The sequence below is a fragment of the Triturus cristatus genome, chromosome 4_1 (assembly GCF_964204655.1).
Source record: "Triturus cristatus chromosome 4_1, aTriCri1.1, whole genome shotgun sequence".
NCBI lineage: Eukaryota > Metazoa > Chordata > Amphibia > Caudata > Salamandridae > Triturus > Triturus cristatus.
Window position 1 is genome coordinate 270,026,432 of NC_140585.1, and position 14,775 is coordinate 270,041,206.

At 45.6% G+C, this 14,775-nt stretch overlaps 1 protein-coding gene across 1 annotated transcript in view; it reads left to right on the forward strand.

Annotated features, from left to right (window-relative positions):
* LOC146854247 (V-type proton ATPase 116 kDa subunit a 4-like) overlaps window positions 1–14,775 on the forward strand; it is a 2,520,670-nt gene that overhangs the window by 1,676,921 nt on the left and 828,974 nt on the right. The window lies entirely within an intron of this gene.

A 14,775-nucleotide genomic window follows, 5' to 3' on the forward strand; every position in this document is an offset into this window, starting at 1 on the left:
CCCATTTACTGGCTCTTACCTCGGCAAGAAGGGTTAGTGAAATCCAAGCTTTCACTATAAATGAACCCCCTTTTACATTTTGCTCGGGACTATGTAACCCTTCAAACAAATCCCAGGTTCTTTCCTAAGGTACCATAAAATTTCAAACCGGTAAGATTAAAAACATTCTTTCCGGATCCATCCACTCCAGCTGAAATAACATTACACTCGCTGGATGTTACACACTGTTTTAAACTCTACCTACAGAAAACTAAGGATATCAGACGATCCAACCGGCTGTTTGTGGCGAATAGTCAAGCAACTCTTGGAGATGCTGTAACAAAGCGGAAAAATAGCCAGATGGCTGGCATCTGCTATTCATTTCTGCCATGACAAGGCTAACAGACCTTTGCAGAGGAAAGTCAAAGCTCATTCAACAAGAACAGTATCGACGTCGACAGTTTTCGTGCTGCGGCATGTAAAAATGTCTACACGTCGACGAAGCATTACTGTCTTCAATTTTCGCATCAAGAAGATGCAGCGGTTGGACAGGCTGTTCTATACCATCTCTTTCATTTAGATCAGACTCAGGTACTTTTGCCCTTTTATGTATTATTCCATTCTTTAATATTCATGCAAATGTACAGATTTATATATCTGCAAGATTTTAAATGTTTGTATATATGTATATATATATATATATATATATATATATATATATATATATATATATATATATATAAATAATAGCTAATACTTGGATATAGCTTGGTTTTCCTTTAAGACTACTCTTTTTAAAAAAAAAAAAAAAAGAAAGAAAGAAAGATGTGTTTTTTCAAGCACTGAGGATCCTATTTGGGAGTTTAAGAACCAGTGTCTCCCACCATCCGCAAACGACAGTATATGGTTATACTGCTTACTACTCTGATTCAGGCATGTGAATCTATGAAAGATACCACAATACTGGATAAGAAAACAAGTTACTACAGTTATCCAGTATTGGTATCTTTCATAGATTCATATGCACCCACCCTCCTCCCTGGCTAGTCAGTTCTCTATATCTGGTATACTTACTTTTCACTTGTGCTAGGAAAATCTGAGGAGAACTGCCTCTGCTGGGAAGGTTCTGGAGGGTGCTGGCAGCTGATTGGCTGGGACCAATCTTTGGTTCTTTTTTCTATAATGATGTAGATAGGCTACTAAGACTTGGGCCTTAGGCTTTTTCTTTTAGCCTACTACTATTATTTACTCTTGGCACTACTTTTGTATTTACCGTGGGACTCCCGCCTCAGCGACGGGGAATGATTCAGGCATGTGAATCTATGAAAGATACCAATACTGGATAACTGTAGTTACAGGTAAGTAACTTGTTTTCTTTTACCCCTATGCTATCCAACGCTTTCCCTACTGTTGCACTCACTGGAGTGGGAATAGTAAATGTTGCCCTCCCGCTATCCAACGCTTTCCCTACTGTTGCACTCTCTGGAGTGGCAATAGTAATTTTTACCCCTACGCTATCCAACGCTTTCCCTACTGTTGCACTCTCTGGAGTGGGAATAGTAATTTTTACCCCTACGCTATCCAACGCTTTCCCTACTGTTGCACTCTCTGGAGTGGGAATAATAATTGTTACCCCTACTCTATCCAATGCTTTCCCTACTGTTGCACTCTTTGGAGTGGGAATAGTAATTTTTACCCTCCCGCTATCCAACGCTTTCCCTACTGTTGCACTCACTGGAGTGGGAATAGTAAATTTTACCCTCCCGCTATCCAACGCTTTCCCTACTATTGCACTTACTGGAGTGGTAATAGTAAATTTTACCCGCCCGCTATTCTACGCAAAAAATATTGAATATTTGTAATTAATATTATGTTAATATATATTTATTAATTTTTTTATTTTTACTTACATTAATTATTTATTAATGTTAAAGTTATTTAAGTATTTTTAAGTATGTTTCAGTTAATTATATGTATTATTTCATTAATTTTACATTACTTTTAAGACATTTAAAAAATTCGATATTTTGACTATATTTTTTACAACGATATTTTGGATTCTATATTTATATACTTACCTGTTTGGAGATAGGCATTCGATATTTTGGCATTCTATATTTTTTCCTCAATATTTTGGTAGGTCGATATTCTCCTTCTCGATATCAGTGATCCCTGGGTACTATAGGAGGTTTGTGAAAAAATATGACACCATTGTGACACCGCTCACAGAACTGACCTCTAAAAGAATGCCCAAAATTGACCTGGACAGTGACCTGTCCAATGGTTTTTGACACTATGAAGGGAGCAATGTGCTCTGCACCTATTCTGAAAGCTCCAGATTATGCCAAACAATTCTTTATGCAGACCGATGCCTCTGAACTTGGGGTAGGAGCGGTCCTATCCCAAAGACATGACCAAGGTCAAGACTAGCTAGTGGCTTTCATCAGTAAAAGGCTACTCCCTAGGGAACAGTGCTGCAGTACCATTGAGAGGAAAGCCTTTTCTGTGGTCTTGTCCCTGAAGAAGCTGAGACCATACCTGTTTGGCTCTCACTTCCTGGTTCAAACCGACCACAGGCCTGCCAGGTGGTTAATGCAAACGAAAGGCAAAAATCTCAAACTGCTAAGTTGATCCATATCCCTACATGGAATGGACTTTGAAGTGGAACACAGACCAATGAAGATGGCATTTCCAGGTTCTTCCACTTAGATGATGCATACTTTTTAGGGGAAGGTTAGTCTCATACTCTTTTGTTTTGGGGGTCATATAAGAAAGTGCCTCTTTTGGACATGGTTATCCCCCACTTTTTGCCTGAAAAATGATGTAATTTCGACTGGAAGTGCACTGGGTCCCTAGCAACCAAGTCCCCGGTGCCAGAGCTCATTCCCTAAACTGTACCTTTTGTTTCCCAATTGGCGCATCTTCAGTACCCGTCATAAGTCCCTAGTAAATGGTACCCCTGGTACCTAGGGCAGTGGCACTGAAGAGGAACAATAAGGGTAGCAGCATGAATTGTGGCACCCTAGGGTCCCCTCACTAAGGCCATGCATGCTGCCATTGCTGGCTGCGTGCCTCGGTGTGGACAAAACGTAGTGTCAACAGGGCACAAATCTCTGTGTGCCATGCCCACAAACACTGCATGGCATATAGGTATGTAACTCCTCTAGCAGGCCTTAGCCCTATGGCAGGTTGCACTATATTCCCTGTGAGGACGTATCTGCATGAGCAGATATGCCCCTGCAATATCCATGTTGATTCTTGGATATTGTAAGTGAACAGGGTAGCCATAGAGAGTACATGGGCTGGACATTTGTTATTCCAAGTTTCCCAGCTCCATGATTGCCTCACTGTATTATTGGATGTTTGGTACCAAGCATCTCATCTTCATAAACGTGCACTGCTTCTAGTGTCAGATTTATTAATAATTGCACCCAGAGGATCCTTTAGAAGGGTCCCCTGAAACATCCCAACTTCTATGGTGTTCTTGACTGGTCTCCAGCAGCCTGCCGCTACTAGACATGTTTCTGGATCCATGGATTGAAAGCCTTTTCTCAGGGGCCAGAAACAAGGTCTGTCCTGGACGGAGGTACTTCACACCTCCTCCAGGCAGGAACAGCTTTCCAAGGCGGAAAGCTTCAAAGTCGATGTCACCATTGAACTCTGACCCACGCATCTTCTACTAGCAGCAGATGGCAACTACCCTATCCTGACCCCACATTCAGAGAGACGATGAGGGAAAATTTGTCAGATGATGACGAGGGTCCTCAGTCAACCTGCACCACCCCTTAGGCGAGGCAGGTGATGTGGACCAATCATAGTCAGGCTCATGACCCCCCCCCCCACGTGGGGTGAGCACTTAGAGGGTGTAGTCACCCTAAAGGTAGGTAGCCCATTGCCTACTACCTGGCACTCCCTTTAATGCTCCTAAATGTAGTATTTAAGTGGCACCCCAGAGCCTTGATTTCAGATTCGACGGACACAAGAAGATCAAGGACAAAGAAGAATGACTGACCCCGAGAACAGAGATCCTGTACTGGATTTTGGTACAAAACCCTGCCTGCGGCCCAACAACCCAACAATCGCAGAACACTGTCTCATCCTGCCGCTGAGAGACCTCTACAAACCTCAGGGGCCCGCCAGCACTTCGACAAATTGCCTAAGAAATTCCTTGAAAAAAAAGAGTTACTCCCCTGCATCGCAGGCACCGAAACCTCAGTACAATTTCTCAACTTGCAGATCCCCGGCCCGCCGACACCACAACTGAGAAGGTACCATAGGTCTTGAGGATCAATTCTGCCCCCTCATCACGTTTGGAGTCACCAGGATCTTCCAGAGCTGAGCAGCACCAACCCTGGGGTAGCTGACACCCTGCAACCTAAGACCGACTCCAAAAGTCCAAACTGGACTCCAACTGCCTGAGTGCCAAGCACCCATCGAGGGATGTCAGCAGCCCTGAGATCCACTCGCTGAGTGGGCCAGCCGTCCTGCACCAGCCCCCCTGAGATGTTTGCACGTGACCACAAGGTGCACTTTCTGCAGTAGAGCTTGGATTACCTGTTTGCTCTGCACCCAGTCCCACAGGCCAGAGTATCTCCGAAATCATTGTACTTCCATGGTCCCCAGGCCCTTGGGACCTCTACACATACTGTGCAGCCTAATTTTAGGTGCCCCCACCTTCTTCAAAGCGTGCCAGTTAAGCACTCTCCCGTATCCAGGACACTTCCGGGAAACTGCTAGTAGAACTTTGGACCCTGGCTTTCTAACATTTGAAATCCAGAAGATTAACCCCTAAATCCAACTGCACTGAGATTTATTGAATTCTGGATTTTCCTCCATAGTATAACATTCTGCGTAATAGCACACAACTATATATTGCCCATACTTACCTTGCTTATTGCTGAATTGCTGAAATGTATTACAGGCTTACCTGTAACTGCTATTTTTAATACATCGGTCTCGACTTCATTCTTGAGTGTGTGTTTTATTTATTGCCTCTGTGAGTACAACAAATGCTTAGCATTACCATCTGATAAGCCTAACTGCTTGTACACACTACCACAAATATAGAGCGTTAGTATTATCTACTTTTGTCTCTGTAAACCAATCAGGGTACCCTATTGTGGTGCACTATGTAGAGAGGTGGGTTTCCTACATGTTGTACTAAAACATCATGAAATTAAATATATAGATACTTCCCCATGTCCCTTTTTTAAGTACAAGATGAAGAATTAGGCCATTTTAGCCTAGTCCTATAGATTGCATAATATTTTCTTTCTTAAGTGACTTTGCAGGCCTCCCTGGAGCAAGGCGAATATCTACAGTTAGGAACATATATTGTGAAAAAGGGTTTTGGGGTCACTGCACATAGGCAATACTATTCAGCGCTCATGACTATAGTGGAAATTCCTCTACGAGAGAATTGGAGTTAGAGGTAAGAAACTATTCCTTCCCTGCTAAGGCACATGGGGGCATCTTTACAAGCCCCTGTCGCCACCAAAACGTCACTATTAAACCAGTGGCAGGCGACAGGCAATTGAAGGGGAGAACCCACTACTCTTACAAGCAGCCATTTCAGTTTCCAGTAATGCGCAACAGTAGGAAGAGGAAGTACTGGAGATGGCGGATGAATTGGAGGGTGATGGTGATTATCTGGCCGATCTTACAGAGGATGTGGAGGCAGATGCCCTGACCATAATATTAGGTCCACTGGTCAAAATGTGTAATGCCCTAGCGCCCATCAAAGTGCCTCATTCTCCAAAGCCCAGGATTGCCTGTTCTCAGCATAGCACTAACCAGCCACAGCTTCCTCATATCCCAACACAGATATCACTCCCTCACAGCCCTCACATCCAGAACAGATGTGGTGGTTCCCCTACACACTCCTTCTAATACTGTGCATCCCATTCTATCTACCATCTGAGGGACCTACCAACCCTGTTGCAATGTAGGTTTTCCCTGTGCACCAATCCCTTGTCCACAGACTACCACCTGCCAGTCCCCTGCTGGTGGACCTGAAGGTTGTATCCATTGCCGTCCCATGTGGAGGGGGCTAGCAGATGCCTGTGGTGGCCAGTAGGAGGAGTTCTTCCAACAGCAGGCTGTTGTGAGGCAGTACATTAGGGCCTTAGGGGTAACTTTGTTAGACATGTCAGAGGCACTGCAGGACATGTGCCAAATCTCTCAGGTGGTGGACAGACTGACCTAGGTGTTGGACAGGATGAATACATCTTGGCAAGACATGTCCAAGAAGATAAATGACTTTATATTCATCCATAGAGAAGAGTGCAGGACACCATGTCTTGGCCATGAAGATAGAGGACAAATCGTTATTTGGCGGTTGTACACATCTGAACAACACACATAACTACATGAAGCAAGTGCAGACTTTGTTCTTTGATCACACTATCCAAATAGAAATCACTTGGAGCCTAAAGTAGGTGTGCGTTCACTGTGATCTCCTGATTTGACTTACACATTGACATCTTCCTTGAATTTTGATGGTACACATTTCCGTACAACAGCTGTTGACGGGAGTCAAATAATTGGCCATGGAAAATGTCATGTGCAGATGTCAGCAAACAGTGTTGTCAGTCAATCTATCTAAGGAATCTATTGCCTCAGAGGATTAAATGTCTTTACATGTGTAAGACCTCCCAGGACTTTTTGACAATGGGTGCCTGATTCACAAAGGGTCTTTACTATTCCATTGTGGAGGATTTGCCCCCAACTGAAATGACTCCCCCACAACTGAGGGCTATCCACCGTAAGTGATGAGGCACTTTGTGAATCAGGCCCTGTGTGTCTGGAAAACACAGCACTGCTTCCCCCAAATTTGGTATAATACTACAGTCAACACTGAGGGGAGCACAAAATTGTGGACTGCATGTACTCAGATGAAAAAGAGCAAACTGCTCTGGGATGTGATGCTGTGTCTGCCACAACCTTTTCCCTGTCCAAACTGTTTGTAATGTTCTGTTCTACTTTTTGTCTCACATTTCTAATGTTCCTTTTTGTGCAAATTCTGTTCCGACCCATTTTTGGAATATCTGCTCCACATGCGGAGCATCCGCACTCAGGCCACAGATTCCGAAAACAGACTGGAGCCCAAGATTTTCATACAAGAAATGACAGACAGGTAATAAATCACAGGAAGTTGCTGGCAGCCACTTTCTGTTCATTCTGAAGCATCCTCTATACCAGATCAGATCCACTGCCATCCTACTGCTCTGTTCTACCAAACTGCCCCCAACATGGCTGAGGGACTAGAAGAGAAAGCACTCCCTTTCACTGAAAAGGAATTGGACCTGTTAGCAGAGGGGGTGTTTGAAAAGTACCTTCAGTTTTATGGGGCCCCGTGGATCAGCTGAGCAATGCAGCATGCGTCAGTATTTTTACCACCGTTGCAGGGTGCTACAGTGCAGTGAGAATGTATGACAGGCGGGGCAGGGCATGCCATAAGTACAGGAGCATCCTCTTGCTGCTGTACAGGAGGGTCCTGAGTGCAGCCTGGCTGACACTCCATACTCAGCTGGAGGAGCATGAGCAGCAGAGAGCTGGTAAGTGCATTAAGTGCAATAAGTGCAATATGTGTCTGAAAGTATGATGTGAAGGATCACAGAGCTGTATCATCAAGTGTTCAATTACTCCTTTTACCTAATCTTTGCAAATGTAGCAGTCAATATAAGGCCAAAGGTTCACTGAAGCGCATAGAAAGCACTGAGCAGAGTGCATTCTGGGACCTATAGTTTTTGGAGCCACTGGAGGAAAACACAGATTACAACAATGCTGAAGGTGGGAGTTGGTCAGTACCGTTTGCCTCCTGGCTAGTGTTTGGGGCATTCTTATGAGGAGATGGGGTCTTCTATTGATGCAACTCAATACCTGATGCATGCATCGGTACTGGCTTGCCTGTAAGATACCCACAAGGTCACTGGAGACACTTTGGAATGACCCCGTAGCAAGAAAATGGAGAGCAGCAAGGATCTTGACATAGGCTGGGATGGCATGGGAGCGACATATTACAGAGCCAAGTTCCTGCTCCCACTCACAAACCATCTCCAATATCACATCTTGGGGGAAACGGTGTCTGGCCCTGATATCTTTGCTGGACATCCCAAATAGGTTAATCCTTTGTCTGAAAATCCTCACTACTCTCCTCCTCCTCCTCAAATCTTCTTGACGCATGGCAAGGGGAAGAGCAACTAACACATTCAGCGACATGATGAAAGGTTTGAAAGGGGTTATATGTGGTAGCTCTTATTTTATGTTTGCTGCAGGGCTGGGGTTGGCTGTTGGGCTGCAGTGTTTTGAGCGGGGCTGATTCTCCAGTATCATGTCTTTTATAGATTCACATGCTTGAATCTTCCCCGTCGTCATGGTGGGAGTCACATGGTATAAGTAAAATAGCAGTATAAAAGCTAAAAGGACAATCTCATTTGAGAATCAATAGTATATAGTAACCAGTTAGACTCATTAAAGAACATCCAAACTCCAACCAATCACATCACAGACCCCTGAATATCCATCCCCTACAGGGCCACCATACCTCAGATTTCTTACCGCACGTCGTGTGTTAGGGAGTCTCCCTGAACTCTGCTGTCAGTGTTTCTACATTGAACTTTTCAACTTTCAGCCAGAGGTTCCTTTTCCTCAACTTTCTCTTCACCTGAAGTGCTGCTAGAAAGTGAGTTTACTTCGTATTTCTGTATTTTCTGCAATTTCTGCAGAATGTCAGTCTACAAAAGGGCTGTTTAGGCCCTGCAAGACTTGTGGAAAGTACAGGCTTTTGTCAGAGGACCCTCATAAAGAGTGCTTATATTGCCTTTACCCAGATCACAAACCTAAAGACTGTAAGCACTGCTGGACCTTTTCCTCAAAAACCCTCAAAGAGCATGAGGGAAGACTTCTCATTTGGCTTCAGAAGAGAAGATCTGTGAGGGAATCTGACTCCAAGAGTGAGGAGAGGCCTAACCCCTCCTTTAAGAAAAGGAAGGAAGAGGATCCTTCTTCTAGTCAGAGAGATCCAAAGAAACAAAGATCTTAGCGCAAGGAGTCTTCAGTGGCAAAGAGAGCGAAAAAAGAACAACCTGGCTTGTCTCAGGCGCAAAATAGACCTGGTTCTGCTACTCCTTCTGCACCGCATACTGCCTCGCGAAAAGTCTGCCTGTCATCGGACCCATCAATGAGGCATTCTCCGCCTAAGACCGTCATAAGGAAGTCTCCGTTGATGGTGTCGTCAGCTACATCGACGACATCAACAGTTAAGACGACGACGGCTGTCCTGTCGACGAAGATAGAAGTAGTGAGGAGTTCGCCATCGACGAGAGCTTTGCCGTCAACCGTCCAATTGTGTGCTGCGCTGTCAACAAGCATCTCTGCCCCGCCAAACGGATATTTCCTGACCATCAGCGCAGTCTCTGGTGACGGTGCCGCCGACGATCCTGCTGATGATCCCGTCGACGAGGAAAATGGACATGTCAGTCTCAAAATGACTTTTCCAGGACTTTTCCAAAATATCTCCTGCCTTCTTCTTGCCTCCTAGATTTTCAGGAATCGGAGGATGAAGGTCCGTTTGACCCTGCTTACAGCCCCTCTCAGCTGAGAGTAAAGTGCCAGGAATCTGATGAAGAAGATTACCCAGATGATCCTTTGGCATGCTTAGAAGGTGATTATTCCTTTTCGGACAGACGCTCTGGAACGTCATGGACTTAGGTTTGATGCTGGATGACTATTATAAACGTTTCCCTGAGGCCAATGGAATCCAAAAACCAGTTTCTCTACAAGAGGAGCCTGCCATGACTTCAGGTCAGGAAACCCCACTTGCACCGCCAAAACAGAAGTTCATACCTCCTCTGCAGATCTCCACTAGGGCATCAGCCAGTAGTGAAAATCAACTGGAAGAAGGAGTGATGCAAGTGGACACAGGTCCATGACGAGTGGATGGATTATGTAGCACATACACCGCCTTCTCCCATGCTGCCAGTGGCTGACTCTCCCCCGACAGATACGGCTTCCATGACCTACTTGAAAGAGCGTTGAAACGCTTTGACCTTCCTGTGCCCGTCAAGCAGACGGAATGCCGCTTGTACGACTTCAAAGCTTCCACACAGCGTTCTGTTAGGGCAATCCCTATTATCGACTTCTTGTGGCAGGAGGGTATCAAGTTAATGAAGAATCCGGCTTCTGTGCCAGCCGTCATTCCAAAGCTGGATAAAAAGTACCAGGTGTCGGAAGACTCTACGGCTTGTCTCATCAGCCATCCAAAGCCTGATTCTGTAATAATGCAGGCTGCTCTAAAAAGATCTAAGAGGCCTGCTTCCCCATGTACCACCCTGCCAGACAAGGAAGGGAAAATATCGGGAAAAGATTTTCCATGCTTGCTGCTACAGCCATTAGCGCCTCCAATGCCATGGCCATCCTTGGGTGGTTCGAGAGGTAGATTTTGTCAGACATTGCACCCTTTCTGGAATTTCTGCCTGAAGACAAGAAGGAGGCAAAGAGACCCTATCAGAGGGAGAGTGAGCCTCATCGTAAGCCACTGATGTGTCTATGGACATTGCTTCCACCGTCTTTAGGCAGATGGCAGGAGTTGCAGTGTTGCACAGGCAGGTTGGCTGAAAGCGACAACATTTCGCCCAGAAGTCCAGGCTATGGTGCTGGACATGCCATTTGACAGGGACAACCTGTTCGGCAAGCATGTGGATGAAGCACTTCAGGTTATCAAATCAGACACAAATACAGCAAAATCTTTAGTCAATCTGCAACAGAAAAGGTTCTCTTCATTTCGAGGAAGAGGAAGGGGTCAATTTACAGCCCGCCACCAACCTCAGCAGCATTTTCAACCTTATTTCCAGCAAGGTTTACGACCTCAATACTCCGCCTAGTACTTTTGGCAGATGCCTGCCCCGACTTACTCCAGGGCTCCAGCTCAAAGACATCCCGCATCGGGAGGAAAATCCCATGACGCGGGCAGAAGACAATGAGACTCATAAGGCACCCACCACCCCAGTCCCACTACATTCGGCTCAGGATTGATCCAAATTCTTTCTTCAACAATATCCGGATTTTCCCCCAAGAAATACTGCTCACCGCCATCTGCCGCTTCTCGAACGAGAGATAAAACTCCTTTCAGACAAGCAGGCAATCGAGATAGTGCCATGCACTCAGCGCAACTTGGGATTCTACTCCCACTTTTTTCTCATAAAGAAAAGAACCAGAAAATGGAGGCAGGTCATGGACCTCAGGTTGTTGAACATGTTCATCAAAAGTCAGCCATTTCGGATGTTGTCGCTCCAGGAGATTCTTCTTTTCCTGGAATCTCTGGATCTTCTGGATGCGTATTTTCACATTCCTATTCATCCAAAGCACGGTCATTTCCTCAAGTTCCAAGTGGCAGGGCGCCACTACCAGTTCAAGCTGTTACCTTTTGGGCTACATTCTGCACCCAGGGTTTTTACCAAACGATTGGTGCCAGTAGCAGCCTATCTCCGGCGCTCCGGTCACCAGGTTTTTCCCAACCTGGACGATTGATTGATCAAGGCTCCAACGTTTCAAGGTGCAAGAGCTTGCATGAACGCCTGCCTTTGCCTTTTTCGCTCCTGGGATCTCAATCTCAATGAAGAGAAGTATTCACTCTCTATGGCTTTTCCCACAGAGGAAAGAATTTCTCGTTTTCTAAAGATGGTTCAGTCCCTTTCTTCAAAAAAGTTAGTTTCTGTGAGGATTTACAAATCAATGTTGGGGATGATGTCATCTTGCATTCCGCTGATTACTCACTAACAATTGCGAATGAGGCCTCTTCAGGAACAGCTCGACCCCAAGGGATACAAGCTCGAGGCTCCTTCGAGGACACTATATCAATCATGCCTCAGATGATCAGGGGGATGTCTTGGTGGTTAGTAAGAAGCAATATCTCACAAGGTCTATCCTTTCTTCTACCAGAGCCTTCGATGGTTATGACAACGGATGCCTCCATGGAGGGATGGGTAGCTCACCTCCAGGAACTTCAGGTTCAGGGGAAGTGGTCGGACCAGGAATCTCTATGCCACATCAAACTTTTGTAGCTGAAGGCAGTATTTCTAGGACTACGTAAAAGGTTTGTCGATCCTTGTCCTCACAGACAACACAACCACCATGTTTTACCTACAAAAACAAGGAGGGACGAGATCTCCGGCCCACTCAAAACTGGTGCAACGAATTTGGAATTGGTTGATTCACCACAATTTCTCCTTACAAGTCCAGCACATTCAATCTGAATTGTGAGCCCTGCTGACCGCACTGTAGGCCAGAGGCAGTTGTCATTAACGCCTCACAGACACGTGCCGTTGGATTCGGAAGCACTCAGTTGGTTGCACCTGATCGGAGAGGGTACACAGAAATCATCACAAACTTTAACTTCTGACATCCTCAATCACAGAATCAAGACCCCGTTTCACTGTTCCGACCTGCTGTACCACGGTGTACTCTACCGACTGCAGTCACCCACCCCAATAATCATGTGCAGCAGTTAGCTACAGAAGCACAGAGTCTGATACACCTCAACGGAGGGAGTTCTGTCAAAACCAAGCAGCAAGTAATATCGGACATCGTCCATTTTGGGATCATGACACTGTTCCACTGTTGGGACCTAGAGTTGGTTGCACCTGGTTGACGGGACTACCTTCATCTCCACTCTCAGATACATTTCTAACATCGTCCATTGTGGGATCAAGACACCGTTCCACTGTTGGGACCCAGAGTTGCTTGCACCAGGTCGCAGGGAGTACCTTCATCTCCACTCTCAGATACAGTTCTAACATTGTCCATTGTGGGATCAAGACCCCGTTACAATGTTCGGACCTGCTGTACCGTGGTGTACTCCACCGACTAGTGTCAACCAAGCACAATAATCATGTGCAGCACTTAGCTACGGAAGCACAGAGTCTTGTGCACGTCAACGCAGGGACTTCTGTGAAAATTCACAAGCAGCAGGTAATATCGGACATCGTCCATTGTGGAATCAAGACACCGTTCCACTGTTGGGACGCAGAGTTGCTTGCACCTGGTCGAAGGGAGTACCTTCATCTCCACTCTCAGATGTAGTTCTAACATCGTTCATTGTGGGATCAAGACACCGTTCCACTGTTGGGACCTAGAGTTGGTTACAGCTGGTCGAAAGGAGTACCTTCATCTGCACTCTCAGATGCAGTTCTAACATCGTCCATTGTGGGATCAAGACACCGTTCCACTGTTGGTACCTCTTCCACTACTGTGTTAGTAGTATACAGAGCACTTCATGGTGCTGGGCCTCAGGCTGGGTGCTGTCTGCCTGTGTCGCAGTTGCCAGCGTTGATCTCAGGAGCCTTCCCAGCTCGCAGACCTCAGCCTAAAAGCTTCCGCCGGCACGTGGTGGGCCCTCTTTCACCTACGACGGTGTTGAAAGGTGAACTGTGGGACATATGTGCGTCGCAGTGGCCATGACGGTTTCTGGGTAGCAGCAGGCTGAGAGCATTATTCCTGCAGCCGCCTTCACTCACGGCATCAGCCTCGTGGCGGTGTAAGCTGCGCAGACCTGACAGAAATGTTTGCTATTCCGGAAGAGAACCACACCCAGAGAAACGTGCCTTTTATTCGTACCCCTACGCTAGCCTTGCGTACGCCGAGTCAGCCCACTACGCTAAAGATTTGGGGGTAGGGATGGGGCACGTACACGCTATGTTTTCGTAATCTTCTCTACTGACTGTACTATCATGGTTGCGTCGACTTCACTCAATAGACCATCAGTGAATGTTGACATGTAAGTGTCTGTGCTCTGCAAACTCAAGTCTCTCCGGCACATCCACTCAACACTTTACATTGTATACTTTTATAATCGAGAACCACTTGCCACCTTTGCACATACTTTGCTCCCATCTCTCCCCGCATTCTGCATTGTGTGGCAGAGGTACCATGACATGTTTGGTTTGTGTACATGGCTAGCCACGGTTCCCACAGTACGTAGTTTCGTTGGGTCTGCTAGGTGTACATGTTGTTTGTCATGTTGTATGTGATTATATAAGGTAGCGCATTTATTTACGAGCAGTGGTTTCTCCCATTTACATATCGCTGTCTTAAAGAGGATACAGAAGTTTTTCTCACAGGTGAAAAGTGCGACCACAATGGCAGTCATTCATTACTATGCAAGAATGTCCAACTGCACGACCCTTCTAAGCTTTCAGCCCCCAATCTTGCGTGCTTTCTTAAATGCATGCCAACTCCCACAATCAAACCAACATTCGCACAGCTTTCTAACAGCAGTTATCCTCTTCTTAATAACATGGAGTGCTACGCAATGTGAGCTGGCATACCATATGTCCTTACTGTTTCAAACCGGATAACTCCCTCTGGCAATCTCTATTCCCACCCACACAAAGTAATCCCCAAAGTTCAACTTGGCCTTCAATACTTACTTTGAAAACAGATTTTATTAAACGGAGCAAACTGAAGGCGCTTTTGTTTCAAACAGAAGTGTCCCTCACTTCTCCAAAAGTAATTTATTGACTGCAGATAGCACAAACTTCAAATAAAATACACTCCCTTTTAAATATGAACCTCCCATTACACTTTGTGAATTGTTACACAATTTTCAACACATCTGACATTCAAGGTCTGGCACACTTTTTTAACATTGTCTCCTTCGGCCTTCTCACAGGCTTTCAAACTGTTTTTAGTCTAATACCAGACTTCATTCATTCGATCATCTCTGGAATAACAGCAACAGTGCCCATAATTCTCACTCTGTTTGTGGCCATCCTACTACTATTTTAGCTTGATAAAAAT